The sequence below is a fragment of the Lepisosteus oculatus genome, chromosome 12 (genome assembly GCF_040954835.1).
Source record: "Lepisosteus oculatus isolate fLepOcu1 chromosome 12, fLepOcu1.hap2, whole genome shotgun sequence".
Classification (NCBI taxonomy): domain Eukaryota; kingdom Metazoa; phylum Chordata; class Actinopteri; order Semionotiformes; family Lepisosteidae; genus Lepisosteus; species Lepisosteus oculatus.
In genome coordinates this window covers 34,582,510-34,605,987 of record NC_090707.1, presented here as the reverse complement: position 1 = coordinate 34,605,987, position 23,478 = coordinate 34,582,510, and the positions used below count along the sequence as shown (strand labels likewise).

Genomic DNA, 23,478 nt, shown 5'->3' with positions numbered 1-23,478 from the left:
TGGGAACAGTTCTGTTTTTGTGCTGAGTTGCTGTTTTCTCATGCAAGGTAGGTTCGCAGGGGGAGGAATACATTACAGCCAGTAAAAGCAGAGGAATAAAGGGTGGGTACACTGAAAGAGGGCCGGCTGACAAAAGGGTCTCTTTCCCCGGCAAAAATGTGGGAGACAGGTTTAAAAAAATCCTGCGTACAGCCTTTGAGCCGGGGTGAGGTTTGTTGCATACCCAAAAAACATCATTTTGGGAGAACAATGGTGAATTATAAGAGAAAACAGAAAAGAAAGGGCAACAGGAAAAGATTTTTAGTGAGCTGAGTAGAGTGCCCCTTTTGTTAAAATATTATACCGGCCACACAGACCCAAAATACAAAGTACCAAAAATATCAAAACACTATAATATTTCTCACTGTTAGTGTAAAACATGCTACCCTCTGCCACTGAGTTAAATGTCACTCAGAAATAAAATATATTGGTTGCTTTCCTTCATCGTTGACTGTATAACTGTGTAAATAGGGTAGTTCTTAATTATGGAATATTAAGATGAGTGAGGAAGGACAGTGAAAGGTGTCATATTGCTCATATTTACCTCACATAGACAAAAGACTTTCAAAAAGGTAAAAGCCTGTTTAGCCTTCTCTTCAGTAAGACAAATCTCAGTGTAGTCCTACCCATTCTACATTTCTTCTGGAAAAGTCTTAGCTTTCATTTGAAGAAAATTGAGACTCAGGACAGTTATGACTAAAATACATTTTACACTGTACATTCTGTGTTTTCAGCTAGTCACTCAGATTGTATGATAAAAGTTACCAACGTTTTTTTTTTAAAAAAACCTAGAAGATGATGAAATTCTGTCAGGGCTGTGGTTTAAGATCCTCAAACCATCTGTTCAACTCCATGCAGAAGGTTCACTAAAGAACCTCCTGTTACTCTGCGCAGGTGGCAATCATGTAGGTAAAGTGACACAATAATGTTTTCTCTTCAAATGAGAAAAGATTAAGTAAAGAGAAATAAGAATAAAGAACAACAAATTACAGGCTTTCCACACACGCGAACTACCCTGTATTCATGAGCTCACCCAACAGGATTGGGTTTCTCTGTAATTTGTGTGTCACATTACTGCAGGAAATGTACAGGGACCACGCACGACAGCCCGACTCGTACAAGCAAAATGTAATTGAAATACACTTTGTAAAGCCACAGATTCAGCAAAAGTACTAGGGTCAGCTTCTAAAACATGAAAATAAATAGCAATAAATGTTTGACCTAACCTTTAGCAATATTTTTCTCTGCACTGTTCATTTAACAATGAACCTGCTTGCCCAAAAGAAAGAACAAATCTATTTTTTTTTTCTGGGATGAGTGGGAAATGGTGTTGGTTTTTATTCACTTGGGCACATAACGTGCCAAAGCTCAGGAAGGAGCACTAATATTATGAAGGGGGTCATCAGAAAAGAACTTAATGAAAAAGAGATAGATCAGGACTAACCATTTCACATGTGCTGATGGTGTAAGAGGCACACTTAACGGCACACCGAAGTGCAAACGGAGAGCAGATTTATAAGTGAAAAAAGAACTCTTTATACAAAGTGTCACAAACATGTTATTCAAGGGTCCTTCAAAGTCTGCCTGTGTGTCACTCTGCAATGAGTTTTCTCATAGAAAAGACTGGTCAGGTATATAAGATCTTCCAACAAAAAGCGATAGATTGGTGTCCTGCCCAAGGTGTATCTTGCCTTTCACCCTTTGTTCGCCTAGATAGGCTCCAGCTGCCTCACAACCTTTTATTGGATAGAGCAGTTGGAAAAAACAAATTGATAAGATAGTGAAATACTTGGGTAGCCGGTAAATTAAAGCAGGGCACTTAAGGCGGAGAGCTGGGAAATGAGCCCAACATTGTTAGCACTAAGATATTGCAAAAAGGTAAACAGAGTCTGCGGTCATGCATATTTCAGAAGCTTATTTTTGCACTTCTTCTTATGCTTACTGTTCTGAAGCTGGGACTATTGAGACCTGGTTATTGGTTTATAAAACAGAAATGGATTGCTTAGGGAATTTCCAGTGAAGAGCACGATGATTCTGGAGTCAAAGCATGAATTACGATGACAGATTTGAGAAACTTCCATTAATATGAATCCTAATATATCGAATCGATTTAATCTTAATGGATGATTAAAATTAATATTAATTATGTTCATCTGTCCTCAACAGACAATGAAAGAAGCCCACTCAGATCTTCAGAAGGGTGAGTGGAATACATCTCGTCAGTGGTCGATGATGATTTACACCACAAACATCTAAATTATTTTGCTTGTGTGGTTCAACAAAACACCTCGTTAACCAAACACAGAAAATAAAAATTGTGCCTTTGGGGGGGGTCTTCCGCTAACAGGAATTTGCAAAGTGGAACCTTAGGAATTACTTTGACAAGGAGACTAGGGTAAGAGGACAAACATGGAAACTAAGTGCAATTGTGTTTGAGACGCAAAATACAAAAAGTTCCTTTCACTGCGCTATTACCACCTGCTAGCCTGATCTTGTCAGATTTCTAAGGTGGCAGTAAGGCTGGTCTTCAGGAGTACTAGGACAAGGGATGTCTAAGAAAAAATCTTTTGCTACTATTCAGTGGTGTTGGTAGACCAGTAAGTGACTTTCTTTCCCCCGGACCAGAATTCCATTTCCAATGTCCCAGTATGTTCCCATGGCAGTCAAGGGGAGTTAGCTCCAGTGTCCTGTCTGAATTCCACTCTGAGCTTGCATAATCCCCAAACTCCTAAATTCACTGCAGTTTGGTAAAATGATTTCTCACCCTCTCGTTTGATCTGCTATAAAGCACGGCTACTGTCCCCATAATGAGTGTGGATCACCAACCAGAAATGAAATAAATTATAATTATTATACAAATAATTGTAGGCGAATGGAATGACATCTTATAATGCCATAACTAATCTCTCCCCAAAAATGTCTCAATCTAGTTTTTGGATTAAGAAAGAAACAAGTAAGATGGCCCCCTTACCCTCTTCTATTTTGCCATTTTTCTTTCTCTTCAGTGCTCCTTCTTTTCCTTTTCCAGTGTTTGCCCTGGTTTTACAAAGGGATGGCACTCACCCTAGAGCTACAGTTGGCAGCAACTGAAAGGTGCTGGCTTGTTCAAACTATACCTAATTTTTTTTTTATAAGAACAGAAACCAATTGATTCAAGCTGCGTGAAATGCTATTGTGTATGAAAAGCCCCGTAAGTTCCTAGAGTGAAACCATGTGGAGCAAGAATGTCCAGGTTTCCTTCAAATCAGTGGGCTGCCTCAGCCAGCTACAGCAGGAGGGACATTGTTACACCTATCCCATCAGGCTATGGGATGGCCATATGATCTTATCATGCTAATGCTGTTGAATGGGATGCTAATGGAATGTAAATGTATTTTTCTATTAACGTGTTAAGTTCAAGAAACCTCAGATGAGGGTTTTTTTTCAAGATACTGGGCGTGATTCTCCCAGAACAGTTGGTAAATTTCCATTTCCTGCAGGCATTCGGGGAGAGTGTGTTTTATTCACGTGGCGGAGATGGGAGCCTCACTATCTTTCACTATCCTTCTCTTCCCCCCTCCTGCTGTGACACACCCAGTGCTCTAGTCTACATGACCACCCCATGAAACCCCTCTGGACACATCGAACTTCATTCAAGAAGGGCTAAGCACACTGCAGAGCTAAAGGTGGTCATTCCTGATTGCCACACTACCTACGTTTTGTTTTTTCTGTGCAACCAAAAGCCAAGAAGTCCAGACTCGTGAAGATGTGTTCTAAGTTAGTAGGACGGCCCTTTAGTAGTAAGCAGTACTAGTCATTTCAAGCTGCTTACAGTAAAAGGGTGTCGAAACTATCTCCTCTGATCCCTCACATATTCTGATTGACTAATACTGACTGACGCCTTCAAACACAAGTTTGAGAATTCCTTAATGCAGACTTAACAATATGAGGAATTACTTTATTCCACATTCAATCCAACTACTCAATGAAGAAGAGTATTTTGTATGGGCAAGTGCAATCAGTGTAAAATGAAGAAGTAATGTGCAATTTCAGGAGCTAAGGTTGATTGTGGGAGAATAGATTTACAGGTTCTGGTGTAGTTCTGGGAATTCCTGTAGGCGTGATGTGTAATGACTTATTTATGGGTCGATGTATTTATGGAATGTTATATCTATTTATTTATTATAAATAAATTTATTATAAATTTTCATTTATATTTGTACTGTTTATTTTATGTACTGTTTATTCAAATTTTTTAGTAAGTCTCTAAAGCTGTGTAAAACAAAGCTGTTCGGATGCAAAACCAATTTCAGAGAAATCGGACAATCAAGAAGTATTATCATACTGTATCGTACAAGATCATCTGAAAGCGCAGCTGTGTACGCTGTACAGTGTATGTACAAAGTGTCTCATTGTGCGACTTACAAAGGAGGATTATTATAAAAAAATATTAAAAACCAGAACTCCAACACATTTTCTCTTCTAATTAAACAAATTTCTGGAGATACGTGCATCTACCTCAATCACAAACTTGACATCCGCTTAAAAATAAAAAAACATCAAGAATGCTCTTAGATCTACAGCTCAGCCATGCCTACATATGGAGACTAGTATGTTATGGTACCTCTTTGAATTATCTCTGCAATAAAAATGATTACGTTTCTCTTGATGGCTGTGTTTTTTTCATGTACTGTATTCATTTATTTATTTGGACGTATTGTACAGCTCCCACTGATGAATTATTATGGGATGCAGCCATTCTATGACTACTTTTGGGATGTTTATCCCAAATTATATAAAGTATTGGTTAAGGGTATGCATGTTAATTATCTCTTGCCATAAAAGAACGCTTCAGAGGCAGAACTGGTTTTTGACTTCTTATTCCTTCTTCTGTGAATATAAAGTCAAGAAATTTCTATAAGACAGTTCTAGCTATCCGTGTTGTGATGTTGATTGAGCTGATCAATATTCATACCTATAATTCAGAGCTCTTAATAAGCCATTCTTGTCTGTGGTTCTTGTAGGATAGATTTAAAAATATATACATAAGTTCAAATTCATTCTATATTTCAGATTAACCAGGCATATTAGAAAAGAATCCCTTATTTTTTTTATCTGAAAAAGCAACAACATCATTGTCTGAAATCTGTTTCAAGATTTCCAGGCAAAGTGGATACAAAAACACAGCACATGGGCTTCCCAGCTGTCCAAACAAATGCCTCTAATGACTCCTTAGTCACATCCAAACCTAATGAGACGAAACCCTAAAAGTCAAGCACTGCCCTGTGCAGATTCACAGGAAAGAAGTAAATGAACTGGGAGTTTAAGTATTCCAGGATATAGGCCCTGTGTTTGGAGACTTCAAAGCCTGGCCAGTGTTACGGGCTCTTGACAATGTATTTTGATAGCCCACTACTTTGTTTCCTGTCAGTGCTGCGTGTTCTGCCTTATCACATGGGCTGGGAGTGGGTTTGTGATGCAATCCTCAAATGACTGATTTGAGAAAGTGTGTTCTTTTTCCCCTTGACTGTTGCTTTTTATATGCAAAGAAAGAACAAGGAGGAGAGTAAGAAAGAAAATCATGGTATCTCAACACTTACATACCCGATAAGAATAACTGCAGTATAGTGTAGGCAGCTGAAGTCTACACCTGGAGACATTTTCAATTCATTTATTTAAGAACTCTTCAGGGACAGGGGCTCCTATTCTGTCCCCATTACGTTAATTGAGGAGGTTGTGCTTTCCCAATAAGCACACACACACACATCACCTCCCAAATGAATATTATCTTTTCCGAGACCACTTTTCCAGCACACTCAATGAAGCAGGAAAGGATAAGCCAAGCACAACATAAAGACAAAGGAAAGACGTTTGTCTTTTCTATCTGGTTATGTTGTTGTTAAAGGGGCATAATGCGTGACTAGAAGCTAATCACACTCTGTCATCCTGTCAGGCGTAGAGTAGTGGTCAGTGAACTGGACTTGATAGTAGAAAGTTGTGCGTTAAAATCCCAGGTGACACATTGTTTGTTGTACTCTCGAGCAACATACTTTGCCCACATTTCTCCAGTAAAATACCCAGCTGTATAAAAGGGTGAAAATGGAAGTTGCTTTGAATAAAAGTGTCATTCACATCTGATAATTATAGCTTTTGACTGAAGAGTTGGATCAGCCTCAATTAAGAGGCAAAGGAGGGTGGGACAGGATGGGTTAGATTCACCTCACTGAACTGCTGGTGCCTCAAACACCAAAACTACGCATGTGTTCAATGACCCAGAAATACAGACACGTCTTTGTGACTATGATTTCCCCAGTAAACTACTTTCCCATGCCTGATGATTGGACAGCCTTGTACCTCCACGTTCTCCCAGTTTAAGCATATCGTTCGTCTTGAACAAAATTCTTCCCTAATTCCTTTTAATAGTGTATTTTCCTGTACTCTAAGGTCATTCTGCTGGAGAGGAATGCACAACACATCAGCCTCTGGTCTGTGTCAATCCAGTTAGGCTACTTGAAGTGTGAATTATTTCTTTTATTTTCACCTTTAGCTGCAGAGCCTTCCTCTTCCTATGTAAGTAAATAATCCAAATTGCTGGAAAAATATTAAGATTGTTAATGGCAGGAAAAAGCGCTAAGCACATTAAAACACTGTAATTTATGCAATTCAATTAGTCATGCCACTTTGTCTGGTGATCTGAGTAGCAGGCATACGGACATTAGTGAATTGTCTATGGAATGTCAATCAACCAACCTTTTTATGTGCCATGGTGCCCTTTGCAACAGTTCGCCACAGAGCCCTTCACAGAATTATACGGCAGTTCACAGTTTTTTTACAGCAACCACAGGCTGTGTGAACACGCAGGAGAGGAAAATACAAACTCTCAGGAGGAGGAAATAAGCCTCTGATGTAGGCCCAAAGGCTGCTCTCCCCCTCCTTGAGTTTGTGGTGCATGATATACATCATGGACGATCTCTGTCAACTGATCGGGTTTCCCCTTGGAAAAAGTCTTATCTAACATGGCAGAGAGACTAGAGGATAAGAAATGTGCACCTGAGGGGCAATTGGTATCTTATCAGTGCATAAAATCCCTTTTTCCCAAAGAAAAGATCCTTTCCTGGCCATTTACCCTAAGTAAGCACAAACAACAATTGTCTAAAGAGCAGTGGATTTTTGCTACCTATGTTTTCAAGGGTGGAGAAAAAATGAAAGCTTGTGCGAGAGACAAAAGCATCCAAATAAGTAGTTTTGGCTTCGGATCCTTTTTATTGCCATTGTTAGGGTGGGAAAACAGGGCTCCTGTGATGTCCACAAGAAGCTTAATGACAAGAGAAGCCTGAAACTAACAGCAAATTTAACTAATGGAAATGGCTGTTATCATACAATCACAACTTCAGAGCCTATAATCTCTAGTGAATGGGGGGGAACCTTCCTGAAAACTCTCCACCCCGTCCCAGAGTGCCCATGGTAAAGGAATTAAACTGAGAAGACAGTCTGCACAGTCCAAACATTCCTGCTTATCTTATCTCGTCTTTCTCAGGCCTTGCTCTTTGTTTTAGCCTGCCTTCCCTGTTTAATTTCTTTTATCTCTCTCCTGATACCTCATCACTCTTGTGCTGTTTTATCTCCGAGTGGATAACGCTAGGAAAGATTCAAAATCTTTTCATACCAAGCCCCTTTTTTTGTTAGCATCGGTGTTTTGCTCACCATCTCTTAAGGAAATGAATTTTCTGCCTCATATTGGCACGTCGATAACCCTTCTCTAGCTGCATCGATGCTCAGCACTCAAAGAAACCGTAAGCAAATGCCCATTAACGTACGTTTTGGAAGGAAACAGGCTGTGTAAAAGTCTCATGTGAGCTGCTATGGGTTAACTGCTGGTCTAATATGTCTGACACACAGTCAATTGAGTACCCTAATAGGCAGGGGATCCACATGCAGGCGGTCAGAAAGAAGCTGTACATTCAAGACTGAAACATTCTGGTTGCACACTTTGATAAAAATAGCAAAGAAATCTGCCCCAGCATCAAATGCTCGGCATCGTACAGGGAAACAGAGTAAGCTTCCATTTCAGGCAGCCAAGATTTAACAGAGCGTGAGTTTTGTGCACAGATCCCAAGCCAGCCTATTGCTTCCAGTTACATTCTAGGAAGCTGAGCTAGGCACTGGATGTTGTATGTGCTTTAGAGAGAACAGCACGTGTAGCATAATTTGCACAGCGCAGCAAACATGCTTGGAAAGGGGTATTTATCAGAATTTCTTTGATACATGTAATTGGGCCCAGGTTGCTGTGTTGCAGAGCTAGCGTTTAATTTTTATAGATAACGGAATTAAAATGAAAAAAAAAAGTGTTGTATATACCAATACAGTGTATACATCTCTCACCATCTTTCTAAAGGTGTAATGATAACTTTCTGGTCTCTTTGTTTCATATCTCAATGACAATGGCATTAGTTCAAGAACGTGTAGCATGGTGGTGTGGCAGTTAGCTCTTCGGTTTCCCAGCTCTTGGGTTAGTGGTTTGATTCTGGCCTGATGCAATATCTGTGTGGAGTTTGCATGGTCTCACTGGGACTCCCTGGTTTTGAAATGGAAAATATTGTTGGTCTTTTAGAGTAGAATGAGTTGAGGGGTGACCTTTCTTTTTCCTTTTGCCTCAAACGAAAGCAGTAAAAAGCAGTCATTTGCAGTTGCGATGTGTATCGGCAAGGTTAAAGAAAACAGTTTGGACTGCTGCAGCTTTTACAAAGAGCCAAAAAATAATAAAAGCACTGTTGCAACCTGTTTCTGTAATGACATACCTCATTGTGTTATCAAATAATGTTATTGCTCATAGGAGAACAACAGTTGCTTTTTTAATAATGACTAAACATATCTCTACCCACAACATAACAATTCCAATAACCCAACCACATTTGCTATTTTTTTTCCTTGTAGATATGATTGGCAAGTTCTCTCTTCATCTTTTCAGCTACAGAAGGTTCAGAAGTTCTGCCTTGATCTACAGTACACATATAGAATTGATCTGGACATTTGCATTTAGTCTAAATCCAAAATGATTGGAAACATTATATCTTTCATAACCTTAACCCCACAAATATACTGTACAGAGCAGTCTTATTTTGAAATGTATGCTGGCTGCCCATTACCACTGTACTTTTCCTGCTTCTGAGTTTCCCCATTTGTGCTAAATGTAAATGTTTGTGATATGAAGGCCAACTGTTCTGTCTCTAAAACTACTTTCTTTCCTCTCTGTCACTGACTCCCTAGATTGAAGATTAGAAGTCTGATTTGAACTGCATTTGAAAGCTACCATTGGGCAAACAGTGAATGTGAAGCACCTCCCCCCAGAATGAGGGCCTCTTGTGTAGTATTGAGTGTGTCCTGACATTTGTGGGCACCAAATACACAACAAAACTAAATGGAGTTTCAAAGAACAATCCAGGACACTGTTTGTTAAATGTTTAATGCACTGTGCAATGTTTTATGTTTTTTACCTGCCTGGAAAGCAAATCTCTCATCTAGGACTATAATGTAAGGTGTTTTACCCCCATAAAGTTCACTATTCAAATCATTTTTCTTCACTGCCTTAATTAGAGTTTGAGCAAACTGTGTGAGAGTGAGGAGTCTCACAGTCCACAAGTGTCTCCACTGGTACAGGCCTTCACTTACAGTGTGTGTGGAGTCAAGAGGCTACTGTTTTTGACTTTGGGCTATATTTTAGCTATTTTTGGGGCCTAATTCCCCAAGTGGTGGCAGAACTTGGTTTGCACAACACTGCCAGGTTTGGTTAGGTTCAGGGTTGCTAATGGTTTCCTTGGCTAGCAGGTGGAAAAGCACAACCTTTGACCTCACTTTGCAATTCGAACGGTGCCGGTTCTCCACTCTACATCAATCGCCGCAATTTGTTCTGCAGGCTTGCTGGGTGAGAAAGCAGATGCCAGTTTCGGAGGACTCATGCCTGAATCAATACGTCTGCATTTCTCCTGAGCTGGCCTGAGGGGATGATTCACAATTGTGGGTCCCGAAATTGAATGATGTCCAAAACAGAAAATAACTGGAAATTCTAACTTCATGACTTCTAGCGGTTGTCTATCAAACATCTGCTGGCTCATTATTACTGTTGTGGTGGAGAGGTTCATGCTACAAAAAAAAACTTTGCTTTTTTGCAAATGGATGCCTTTAGTCTTTGGAAGTCTCTCATGTCTGGAAGGAACAAAGTTAGAGTGAATTGTTGCAGTAGAAAAGAGTGAGAAATATATATTATAGTGTCCCATTGGTTAAGTAGCAGAAATTGAATTCCTCTGGAAATGAAATATGTATTTGGGATCCAAAGTTGGAAATTAACAAAGCACTATTCATTTCTAGTTATAACCACTTAGCTAATGGGACAATTAGCTAATGAGACAATTAGTTACAATTAATATCGCTTTACTTATTCCGAACCATCACTTCAGATTTTGTGTTTGAATCTTCCTGCAAAAAAAACAGGCAGGAAACAGCACTCTAATGAAATGGATGTCAGTCCGTTTTGTCCAAACATCTTCTGCGACCCGAAAGGGACCACGATTGGATAATTTAAAAGGGAAAACGCTGGACAAAAACAAGTCTTCCTTGTGTTTCTTTCTGGTTCTTTTCTAATCTCTCCCCCAAATGACGTCAGCCTGCCTTTGAGTTCCAGCTTTAAATAACAAAGCAAACGAAAGCTCCTAGCCCCCACCCCGCCCTACCTCCCTCTCCCTGGCCAACACCAACCCCCCCTCCACCACCATCACCACCCATAGCTCCTCCCTTTCATCTCTGCTCCCCTCCAGCTCAAAAGCTGCCTAACAAAAGGTTCCATTTGCACGGTGTTAGGACATAATGCAATTATTTGTCAGGAGAGTCCCTGGGCTCACAAAAGGTCAGAGAGTGGATACAAAACTTCAGCTTTGGGTTTAAAAAAAATAAGGCTGCTTTTTTGAAGTAAGACAAACCCCTTATGGCTGTCAGTGGCTTGTGGGTTTTTTTTTTTTACATTTGTTTCTATTGATAATCCTGAAACAGAGAACCTCACAAATTACTGGCATAAAGAATATAAACCTGCCTTCTACAGAATCAAATATTTATTTTATTAAAAAGGGGGAAGGGGGGGGCGGGGGGAGGTTATGCCAGACAAGGTTTTTTGGACCAGCTGATTCAAGCTTCATCACAAATAAACATGGTGTTTGTTGGAATTTCAGCAGAAGCCCTGTATCTTTGTGGATTGTTTGTTGACACAAGATCTGTGTATTCCTCATTCCCCCCTTTAGTTACAAAAAGAGTCTTCAAGTTGCAGAGTCCGGAGGGAGAATTAACTTTGGACAGATGCACTCCTCTGTGTATTTGGTTAAGTACAGCCAGGTGCTTTACCATTATTTTAAAATCTATACTTTTTTGAAGTGGCAAAATGTATGGCATTTTGCCACTTTGCCACACAACTGAAGAAGGCTCCACGGCCGAAACGTGTTCTCTTTCTTCTTTTTTTCAGCATGGAATAAACCTATTACTTGTTCCTTTGCAGCCTACACATGCTGACGCAGCTACCCACCCAAATGTATGGCATGTACCACCCAAAACACCAAGGATGAAATATAAGAGACCTTTTATTTTTAAAATCTTCAAATTATTAAACAAAATTAGATGAACCCTACTATGTTTTGTGGAAAGACTGGAAAAGAGCTATTTCACTGGATGTTAACTGGTACTTTTGAGGATAAGCTTTTTTTCCCCTAATTTTATTGTTTCAAATCAAAGCACCCAACTTTTGGCAAAAGATACACAGTGTATCTTTCACATTCACAGCCTTACACATTTTTTATGCTTTACAGCTTGCAGTCAAGACACTTTCAAGTAGCAACTAAAATTTACTATATGTACAATCGACTCCACACAGTCAAAATAAAAAACGAGAAAGGAGTAACTAACACGAACGAAAAATAGAAAAGTCATGATTCCACTAGTACCACTAGTATTGAAACTCTTTGCTGTGGCAAACCTAAATTAATCTAGACTTGAACTTAACGAGCCACACAATTAGTTGAACGGCCTCTGTCTGTGTGCATGATAGTGGCTCTCGATTTCAGAATACACCTCTCTTTGTAATGACCCTCATATGGTGAATGTCAAGCAAATTTTCAACCGTGAAGACCAAAGACCTTTCAAAACAACACAAGGAGAAAAAGTTGTATATAGGAAAAGAGTCGGAGAAGGGTATGTACCATTTTAAAGACTCGTTAAACACGGTGAAGCTGACAATTAAGAAATGGAAGATGACCTGACAATCCCTTGATCAGGCTGTCCCTTTTAAATCAGTTTTAAACCAAAAGGTTTTTGTGGTCAAGCAAGAAAACATTCTGAGCTTTTTGGTCTAAATATACGCTTTACATTTGTTGCAACCCCAATATAATGCATCACTCAGTCAGCACGATAAGACATAGTGGTGGCAGCACAATGTTACAGCTCTGCTTCTCATCAGGAAGAACTGGGAAGCGCATCAATACCAATGAGGACATAATTGGAGCAAAAGTACTGGCATATCTTAGAGGAAAACCTGCTTCAGACCTAGAACTGGGACACAAATGGTCACCTTTCAGCAGGACAAGCATGAAGACAAAAGCTACACTGGAGTGGCTTAAGAATAAGAAAATGAATGAGTCAAAAATTGACTGAGCCCTTAGCGAGAATCTGTCGAAAGACCTGAAAACTACAATCTATAAGCAATCTCAAAGCAATTCTGAATGGGGAAAGTATTGCACAAAGTCAGTGTGCAAAGCTGGTAGAGACTTACCCAGGAAGATGTGCGACTGGAATTGTTGCCAAAGATGTTTTCGGTTAATAAATACCAATTCCATGGGTCTGAATACCTGTAGAATCAACCTATTTCTGTTTTTTCTCTTTAGTTTTTGTAGACATTTTCTGTAACATATCCTAACCCTAAAAGTCTTTGGTTTCAGGACTCAGGTTTTGAATGACATATTAGGCATTAAAAACAGAGTATCCAGTCCATTTCACAATCTCATCTGACATCGTAGCATGGCTTGGAATACATTTATTTTTGTCAGCAGTGATTGCATTTCAATAAAATAAAAAGCATCTATATATAACTGTATCTGAAGCATGCAATACATAATTCTCTTAATTAACACTGGCATTGTAAGTCTACTTAAATGTTTGTGTAAATCCTTCAGCATAATTGAATACTACTCTCCAGCAGTTGTACCTCATTTTCTCTTCTACTGAACGACACAGTTAGCATTTACCACATTGCTCTGCAACTCAACCGGAGGAATGATCGCAGGGGAATGAATGAAGGAAGGCCCTGAAGCAATGTTTTCTTGTTAAATGCTTCTGAATTCCTCTTTCCTGTCGCTGTATTACTGTTGTTCTCAGGTGCTGCCCCAGTATATGCGTTTACAATCATAAATGTATGGAAATAATCCTTGAATGTACTTCCACACTTTCTCACTATTACCCCCTTTTTTCACAGGAATTTGTAACGATTCCTAAATCCAGAAATGAGATAAACAATTTGTTTCTTTAAATTCTTAACTATGGCAAACACAGTCTGCACCACAGAGTTTCACAGTCCTCGTGTTGTGGTTGTTACATCTGCTCTGGCCTGAACTGGCAGTGAGTGACCGTGTGACTCCAGGAACAGAGCTCACTGAGGTGTGAGTGAACTAGAGAAGTGGTGCTTTTGACGGCTACTGGACTCACCCAACAGGGACACGTATGTATCATAATTTACAGACCAAGCCCTTTGCATACTTACTTGCACCTTAGAGTATAGTGGAGGAGTTTATTCTTATCCGTGCTGAAATAAACAATAAACAGTACAGCAGATGACACAGCACAACAGGCAACACCACACAAAGACAGAAAGCACACCGACGAGGATGGGATTCAAACCTATGCATGCAGAGCACAATGGATTAGCAGTCCACTGCCATAATCTCTCGACCACCTCATCCGGCATTATCAGAGCAATTTACTAAGGGACGTGACACATCTATCCTGAGGGTCCGTTTAAGAGTCAATCAACCCTAGAGAGCATATTTTTGGAAGATGGGAGGAAACCAGGACACATGTTGATAACCTACATGAGAACATAAAATTGGATACTGGATTACATAAGAGGATTCAAAATAAAATTGAACGGAAGTATAGGAATTTACTAAGCGACAAGCTAAATCATTATTTCATTATCAGCACTAAATAACCCAAGGGCACAACAGGAAGTCATGAGGAAGAGTATTTAGGATTGACTATAAGAACAGTTACAAATCAGGGGAGGTTATTCAACCCATCTGGCCATTTGGTAGTTTGTAGCTAACTGATCCAAGGATCTCATCCAGCTGTTTCTTGAACGAAACCAGGGCACTGATTTCTACAACACAACTGTCTAGCATGTTCCATACTCCCACAACCCTTTAGGTAAAGGAGTGCCTGCTCTCCGTTATTCAAAGCATTTCCACATAGTTTTCACTTGTGCCCTCCTGTTCGTGTTTCACTGTTCATTCTGAAGACATCCGCCTTGTTAACGTTGTCAATGAAGGATTTTGACGTCTTTGGATTGGTCCCCTTGTAGTTTTCGCTGGTCCAAACTAAAGACGTTCAGTTCCTTCCTCCTGTCAATGTAGGGCACACCCCCCAAGCCCCCAGAATTTGTCTGGTTGCCCTTCTCTGGACTGATTCTAGAACAGCAGCATCTTTTCTCTATAGTGCAGTGACCAAAATATTATGCAATATTGTAAATGAAGCCTCACTAGTGCGTTATACAGTTTTAAATGCTATACTTTTAACTATCCAGCATTTTGCTTGTGATTTTTAATTGATTAAGGCCTTTACAGCCTCAATTAAGACAGGCCGCACTTTTTACACAGAGAGTACTAGGTGTCTAGAACAAGCTTACAAGGCCAGGTTGAAGAAGCCAGTTCCCTGGGAAACTTACAGACAATGGCTGGATGAGATCTTCAGATCAATAACTTCCTAAACCCCAAACATATGTGATGGATTACATATACCCCTTATATTTGTAGGTTTATAACATTTTATGTTCTAATTTATCTTTCAAAACCTGTAACCTGATACACAATGTGTTGGGAGGGCGACATGGACAAAAAGCACCCACAGAGACTAATAGGAAAACAAATGTTTTGAATTTCCCCACAGGACAGCCATTTGAAATTTAGTCTCATGTGGGAGACCAATGTTGAATGGTCAATAAAATAAGCAGGAAAGGCTGTTCTCCATTGTCATACAACACCACTTTGAAAGCTTCATGCCCCAGTGCTTCAAAACCCTCAAAGAGAAAACCGAAATGATTTGCCTATTTTTTTCCCCCACATCTGCATTGTCTCTGGCCTGACGGGATTATGTTTACATCATTATTTTCAGCAAAACAAGAGGAAATTCTGTTGTGGGACAAAAAAAAAGTTTGGAAATCCCCTAAAAAGATTAGGCATTTCTAAACACACTTAAAGCAAACAAAAACAAATGCTTTCTGTCTAAGAGGATATAAAAATGATTAGTTACATTAAAGATCAAATGACATATTTGTTGGAGTGGAATTTCAGGGTAAAAAAAGCAGCCCATTTTATCTTTTTGAAGCCATTTAGCCAAAACAGCTAATACCACATCATTAACTTTTAATGAGTAGGAATTCGATCTCCCCAGAGAACAAATGGTAACACCTGTATTTTTTAAATACTCCTGTATTTAAGGAGTCTGTACAAATGATCTTCATTGAAAAGTAAGTCTCTCCAACCTTTACCACAACCACACCTGCATTTTATGGTACTGAAAGGCACAGGCTTTCTGGTTTTCTGTATTTATTTCCCAACACCGTACCTCCCTTTAAAATGAGTTTCAATGATTAACTAATTAGCAGAACAAACAGTCAGTGCCTGCTAGGTTTAGCACGCTTTTAATCAATTAAACCTGGAAACATCTGTTTTATCACCATACAGTTTGTTCACCTAGTGTTGAAAATAATAAAGCACTAAGATAGAACAATAAAGACACCAGAGGGTGAATTAGGGAAGTGGTGGAATGACAGATTCAGAAACAAATAGCATCTGTCCATATCTGCAATCAAATTCAAAGTTAAATCAATCCATGGGGATTGAAAGATTGCGAACGGATCAATGTTCTCACAGTATCTGGGCCCCAGCTTCTCTCTCATTTTTGGCCTGTGAATTAAGTTGATTTATAGAATGATCCTTTTCAGTGTTTCACACAGCTTTATTGCTTTATTGTGGAAGAATGACTCCTGTAAAGCAGTGCGACGTGAGTAGTACATTTCAAAATCCATTGCTGCCGCAAACGGCATTTATGTCCCCCCCATCGCCGAACAATTTTGAACTGAAATAGAGACGTATATTTTTCCGCCTCTCATAAACCGTGCATGTTGAAATTGTTTTACATATCACAAAAAAACTAGGTATACTCCTTAATATGTTCAAATTATGTATATGGTAAATATAGACAAGGGTGGCAATGTGGCACAGAGCTTGGCATTGCTGCCTCACAGTGCTGGGGCCCTGGGTTCATGTCCAGGCCCAGGGTGCTGTCTGTGTGGAGTTTGAATGTTTTCCCAGTGTTCACTTGGGATTCCCCTGTGTGCTCCGGCTTCCTCCCATAATCCAAAATCAGACGGGTAGGTGAACTGGTTCCTAGGCAATCTGGCCCAGGTGTGAATGCTTGTGTGTTTATGTGCCCCTTTTGTATGCCCTGCGATGGACTGGCGTCCCATCCAGCGTGTAACCTGCCACGCACCACCCTTGCTTGTCAACACACTGGCTCCCCCATGACCCAAAACTGGAAGAAGCGGTAGGAAAATGGATGGATAAAAATACAGACAACACATGTTAGTTTCACATGTTTCTGTTATAATATAAATGAAAAGTTGCAACGTTCTGTTTCTAAAAACACATAAAAGCACATGCTAAGTTCTTTTTAGCTTATTTTATAATTAATGTTTGTTTTCAGGAAGCATATCCACATAACGCCGAAGCTAAATTGCAAAAGACCAAAAGTAGAGGGAGTAATTTAGAGTTATTTCATTTAGAAATCTGCATACGCCATTAATAGAATTCATGGCGTATCATAAAGTGCATCTGTATTTCTATGAATTTTACATGAACTCCACTGTGAAAAATTATAAATTCAGTAATTCTAGAAAGGCTCAGATTACGCTCAATTTGTTGGTCCTGTCACTGTCGTCCAATTAATGAATCTTCAAACTGCAGATTAAATGACATTTCACCTAATTGATAATTACATTTCACCTAATTAAAAACTGCTCATTCAAAATTTGCTGGACTTATCCAACCCCTGTGTATAAAATAAACATAACATACCGGTTCTTTTGAGATTTTTTCAAATGAATTTCTTAATTTGGCACGGTTCTAATTATATTTTATTTAAAAATAACTATGTGACGCATCTAAAAAATATAAATTCATATATTTCGTAGATATTTTATAAGTTTTGTTATGAAACAAATATCCCATTAAATAATATCTTAATCTGGTACCTGGTTATTTTATTGTTTTATGTTAAATAAGGCATCAATAGTATATGAAAACCCATTATTCTAGCTTACTTGATGGATTTATTCTTCATCTTTCCTGTTGGCCAACATACCAAAATAAATCATGCCTGATTTTTAGTAATAAAACAGCCTTGTTTAGTTTCAGATGAAGTATATAAAGAAGACGTTAATAGGAAGATACTGTACTGTCACAAGAAAAATATTTGCAAATATTAAAAAGTATATGCAAATATTGTTCATTATAAAATAAATATGCATTTCTGAAATATCAGACCAAGGTTCAACAGTGATCTCATTAGTTCACAAGAGAAAACTGAGACCATTTTTTTTCCTTTAAAATCTCATTTAAAAATTAATAGAGCAAAAAGTATGATCATTTAAGAGTAAGATAATCTCTAACATTAGATCTTTAAATCTGTAAAGTTGTAAAGTTTAAAGATCTAAAGTATAATGTTTATGCTGACATCTAAAGCTTACATAATATATTTAAAATACCAGAAGCTGAAATGCATGTATCTGTGGGGCTACGTACTTAATAAGTAATGAAGCAAATAATGAATTGAAATTAAAAAACCTATTCATAATTAATTGTAACATAAATGGGAATAATCATTCATTTTTAAATATACAGCATGTACAGTATATCAAGAATGATAAGATCTGTCACAGTTCAAAATGAGATACAGAGGAGGGTAAGAATAGCTGGTACATAATCATCATGTTGAGATCAAGAGTGCATCCCCTCTGACTTGGGTAACACACATAACCTGCTAAAGACGACTGACCTTCTGCAAATGTGGTCAAATGTTGAGGTGCACAGTGTGATTTGACTTCTCTTTGCAACAGGTACTGCACTGTATACTGCGGTACTCAACACTGGCTGAAATTCCTCAAAAATGTGAAAAGAAACTTATGTAACAGCAAAGGATAACATAGTCTTTGGTAATGGTTGTACCTGTACTTATGCAAGAATAAATACATGCGCACATAATTAGACATTTTAAAATATGGACTTTCTTGGTCAAGTGGACATGTGACCTGCATATATATATAAATACACACAAATAGATATTTAAAAATCTCTTTATATATTTTGTCCTTTATTTTTAGGTCTTTGCATGGTTGGGTTTAATAGGCTTCTCTTCTATTGGGGCTAAAGCTGTCATTCAAGATGGGCCAGAAAGACTGAAATAAAGACTGAGCTTTCTCTTTCTCATAACAACCATTATAACTCACAGTCAGTACCTTAGTACCTCTACTATTATTTTAAATAATGTCAAAAAATGTTATTGATTGATTTGTCAATCATTTTACTTTTTTGAGGATCTGAAAATGATGTAAAAGTTTTGAATAATTGCATATAGAGGACAACTTGGACGCAGCATAGCATACTCGATACGTTCCCCAGATTGATAACCGGCAGGTGGTGGTTTCAAGTCCTCACTGCACATCGTACTGTGGTACTGTATGTTACCCCATTAGCTTCAGTCCATCAAGCTATATATGTGGATACCAGCATTGTTAATGTGGATCCCTGGGATGGACAGAATACGCACTGGCCCAATGAACTTCTGTGGCTTGGGTATAGAAATGATCTGCCTGCAGTAGTATTTCATTCACATTACAGTTTTTGTGAAAGACATAACAAAGGTACTTACTCATGATTCTTAAGAACAGGAAGAAGGAAAAATCTTGCTGGAATACCTTAAGCACGCAACAGAAGGCTGTCAGTCTACAAGACACAAGCAAGATAATTAAAACTTAAGAGGCTTTGCAAATGGCTCCAAAGGTATCTGACTCCTGCAAGACTTTTTGGCTGCCTGAGAATATAAATGACTTTACTGCCTTGCAGAGTATTGACACAAGTTTGTCTGATTGCTTTTGCTTCTTTTTAAGTCTGAGAAAACATTCCTGCGCTCAGGTGATGAGGTGCTGTGCTTTGAGGTGCAGCTTACTTACAGGGAATTATCTGCAGTACTGATCTTGGAAAAATCTTCATCCCTTTGTGGCTTTTAGTTTTTTCGCACTCCGCAAGTGGGTTAGGAGGCAATGAAGAAGTGGCGATGTAAAAGGATTAAAACAAAAGCCTAACCACCCTGCCCAGAGTGTCCCTTCAAAAACTTCTGAGAGAGATGCTTAAAAAGACAGTCAAAATCTTCTTCAAATAGCACCTAATCAGTCTTTAGAATATGAAGTGGTTGTAATGTCTGAGACAGCAAAACTCATCTCCACTCCCAACCCTCATGCTGAATCTATCCAGAATGATATCAAAGCAAGCTTCACTTCAATCTAAAAGGCATTAGGGGCATTAGGCATTGGGACGGTGTGGTGGCTAAGGATCTGTGGCTGGAAGGCTGCCGGTTCGTATCCTGCGGCCAGCAGAGGAATCCTACTCTGTTGGGCCCCTGAGCAAGGCCCTTAACCCCAACTGCCCAGGGGCGCCGTATAAATGACCAACCCTGCGCTCTGACCCCAAGCTTCTCAAGTTGGGGTATGCGAAAAGACAAATTCCTAATACAAGAAATTATATATGGCCAATAAAGTGATCTTATCTTATCTTAGCTTGTGTACAGTGATGCAAATGTTTCTGAGAAGAAGGCTTTAGATGTAAGTTGAGGTGTATTGAAGTAATTACAGTATGTAGAACCAGCACAAATTATTCAGTGCAGGGCTATCCAAAACAAGACTGAATAAACAAGAGGAGAGCTCATTTGAAACATCAGAATCCTTAAGCAACTTACATGAATTTTTACCACCCGAAACACCAAACCATGGATGCTTTTCAGGCTCTGTTACATACTCATGACGTTTTTGAATCAAATGCATAAATGAAACCCCCCAATAACAAAAATGGAGTTTCATATCATTCCACTTAGAAAGCATGTCTTCTACCTCTTTATAGCACATACATTCAACTTAAGATTTATAGGATAATTCGGTTGCTTTCACTTCACAAGTATCTAGGTGCATTAATAATCATGGTACCAGTTTAAAGTTGAATGACTGCCCTTCATTCCAGTTCTCACATTATGATGCCCCTAAAGATCCTCTTTAAATCAGTTTTCTTATTTCTCTAATCAAGTCCACTGTGCATCACCCAGGCAGGTGCTGTATTTCCATGGTAAATTAAGTGAAAAGCCCTCATATATGGAAAGTACCTTGGGATCCTTTGGGATGGAATTCTACATGCATAAATGCACATTGATTACAACAGAGCAATATGAATCACCCCTGAATGGAAAAAAAATACTTTGCATAATGCTAATCACAAATGTAGGAAAAGTTCAAAGTACAGCAAAGTCCATTCCCTCTGATACAGTTCCAGGGATACAGCAGGCGTCTTGTCTTGAAGTCATGATGCTGACTTCTGGTATACCAGTCTCTCCTATATTGAATATCACAAGACAGCCAGTGAGACCACGCTGAATGCTACAAAAGGAATGTCAGGGAGCAGAGAAATCTGTGAACTACTGTTACACAATATTAGTTTGATTAGCCATTAGTCTACTTATAAACTGGAGAGGACGCTGGTTAATCGCAGAGTCTACCCCCAGCAATGCTGGTTCCATTCATACAACTAGACGGACTGGGTCAATTGGACTGAAGTACCTCACTCAGGGGTACAACAGCACTGTCTTTGATAGGGACTTGAACCCACACCCACCAGTTATGACTCCATAGGCTTACCCACTACCCAACTCTGCCTATCATCTTCAATTATTGATACTTCTATAGATTTTCTTTTCAAGCATTACCTTAGGGGATTTAAAATAATATCTTCTGCCAAATATGTTGTTTATTTCTGTCCAACGCATGTGTGTGTGTGTGTGTTAGTTCACAAGAAGTGAGCTCAGTCACAGTATGTTATTGTGATAAAAACAGGTACGCTGAGGAAGCAAAGTTTAGAGTACGACAAAGATTTCCCTACCGGACTAGAATGGATTTTTACAAAGCAAGCCTGCAATCTGCTGGGTTATGTCAGGAGGCAGTCCGGCATAATAGTTTCATGGCTCTGCAGTTTATCACTATTGACAGCCAGATAAAAATGTTCGCATTATGGAATTGTGGATTGCTTATTCTCTCACTGTGCCAAAAAGTCACAGGATCAGAGCCCCCTCATAGCTGTACGATGTTAAACACAGGAGGAATTTTAAGTTGCAGTGATTTAAGAAAGTGTATTGACATGAGTGTGACAGGCCGGGATTATTGACAGACATTCCTGTCCACCCGGCGCCACATTTTCTAAGAAGTCCTTCCATTTTGAGCCACCAAGACTGTTCCTCTATTGCAGCTATTGCATCGTGCTGCAGAGAAAGTGCCAAGGAGATTTTCTCATTTTAAATCAAAACCAAACACACACAAAAAAAGAAAGAAATGCGAGCAGGGAGACAGTCCGGTCAAGAAAAAAGTCCGCGTTTAGTTATCAGCTCCAGCCGCTGTTATTCCTATCACCAAAATAGCAATATAATACTGCATACGTTTGTCAGAATATTATACCTTTAAGTAGTCATTTGAAAAGCTTCGAGAGCAGAGGTATGAAAAACCCATCCTCAAAGATCCAGATTGTCATTCAAACTCAGATCTAAAAGACGTACGAAACAGTAAGGGCTGTAATGTTCACACACCCCTTTTTATTTTCCTGCTGAAAACCTAGCAGTGTCAACAACAAACACCATCCTCCTACAATTTAGTATGTACTGGGTCTCCAAACGGTATTTAATAATGAATAATGTCTTTATTAGCTAGTAACATAATTTCAGAGTGTGCTTTAAAAGACAGAACTAGTAAGACTTAGTAAAAGTAAGTGTTGAAGGTTATACTACTCTTCTCCACCACTAGTACTTCAAGCAAGCATCACTAAGAATGGATTTGGAGTTTCAACTAATTAGTAACACTAACAGGGAGAGCAATTATAGAGTAGTTAGCACAAATGCATAGTTATTTTTTTTACCCCTCCCCTTAAAAAAAACTTACCAACTAAATTAAATCCGTGCCGTTTTAGGCTGCAGACTTCACCATTCTTCGATGAGTTTTGAGCAAGTCTGTCAAATTTACTGCACGGTAAACTTGCGAACTGAAAGTGCGGTACTGAAATAATTCATCTGCGATGTGAAAAGACTGCTCTTCAGAGTTCCCAGTATGCAAAATGGATTATAAAACAAATGTATTGCGGGATGTCAAACCCTAATCTCACCCATTTCCCCCTACCTAAAGACAAGCATTGGGTTTTTTGCTTACTCGTTTCGCTTCGTGTTTCTCTCGCCGGGTAACCTGTGCCCTTGGCATTCAAAAGCCCTTAACACGCAGACGAGTTGTACTCTTCCTGAGCCAGGTGAGTCAGCCCAGTAAAATCACTGTGCTAATGACGCGTCTACTCCGCCTTCTTTTGGGCTTGACCGAACTACTGAAGTATCTAAAAGCACTGGTAAATGGCTTAAACATGAATTTACCCCAGCCATTCTGACACTTTTATAATATTTACCACTTCACAGATCATGCCTCAAAGGTGCAATTTCAGTTCGGTAATATCTGCACCGAAATAGAAGAAGAAAAATCTAATTACGTGACACAAAGAGCAGAGTACAACTCCGTTCAGAAAGTGATGTTGCCTAATTATCGATGTATTGCCTTTTTTTAGACTTTCGATACAGTGAAGTTTTGATTTGGATAATTTAGATCAGGTAGCTGTTAAAATTGCTCTGTGGTACTTGCTAACAAGAGCTCCCGATTTTTTTTTTGCTCACAGTTTACATTGAAAACTGTGCTAACAGACTGCGGGTGTTTTATGAGTGAAATGTTTGAAAAAATGACACTTGAAATACCTTTTAACTGCTGCTTTGGTAGCCATAGACTTGTAGGTAAACAGAACCCTCAACAAGTTATATAGT

The 23,478-nt window shown here is 39.0% G+C and overlaps 1 long non-coding RNA gene across 3 annotated transcripts in view; it reads right to left on the bottom strand.

The window, feature by feature from the left end:
- Positions 1-22,914, bottom strand: part of LOC107078826 (uncharacterized) — a 120,875-nt gene extending 97,961 nt beyond the window's left edge. For all 3 annotated transcript variants that reach the window (XR_011191265.1, XR_011191264.1, XR_001479801.2), the window contains exons 1-2: positions 22,829-22,914; positions 19,249-19,322 (exon numbers count right to left, since the gene is read on the bottom strand). This is a non-coding gene — a long non-coding RNA (uncharacterized lncRNA). The remainder of the gene's footprint in view (positions 1-19,248; positions 19,323-22,828) is intronic.
- Between the last annotated feature and the right edge of the window lie 564 nt (positions 22,915-23,478).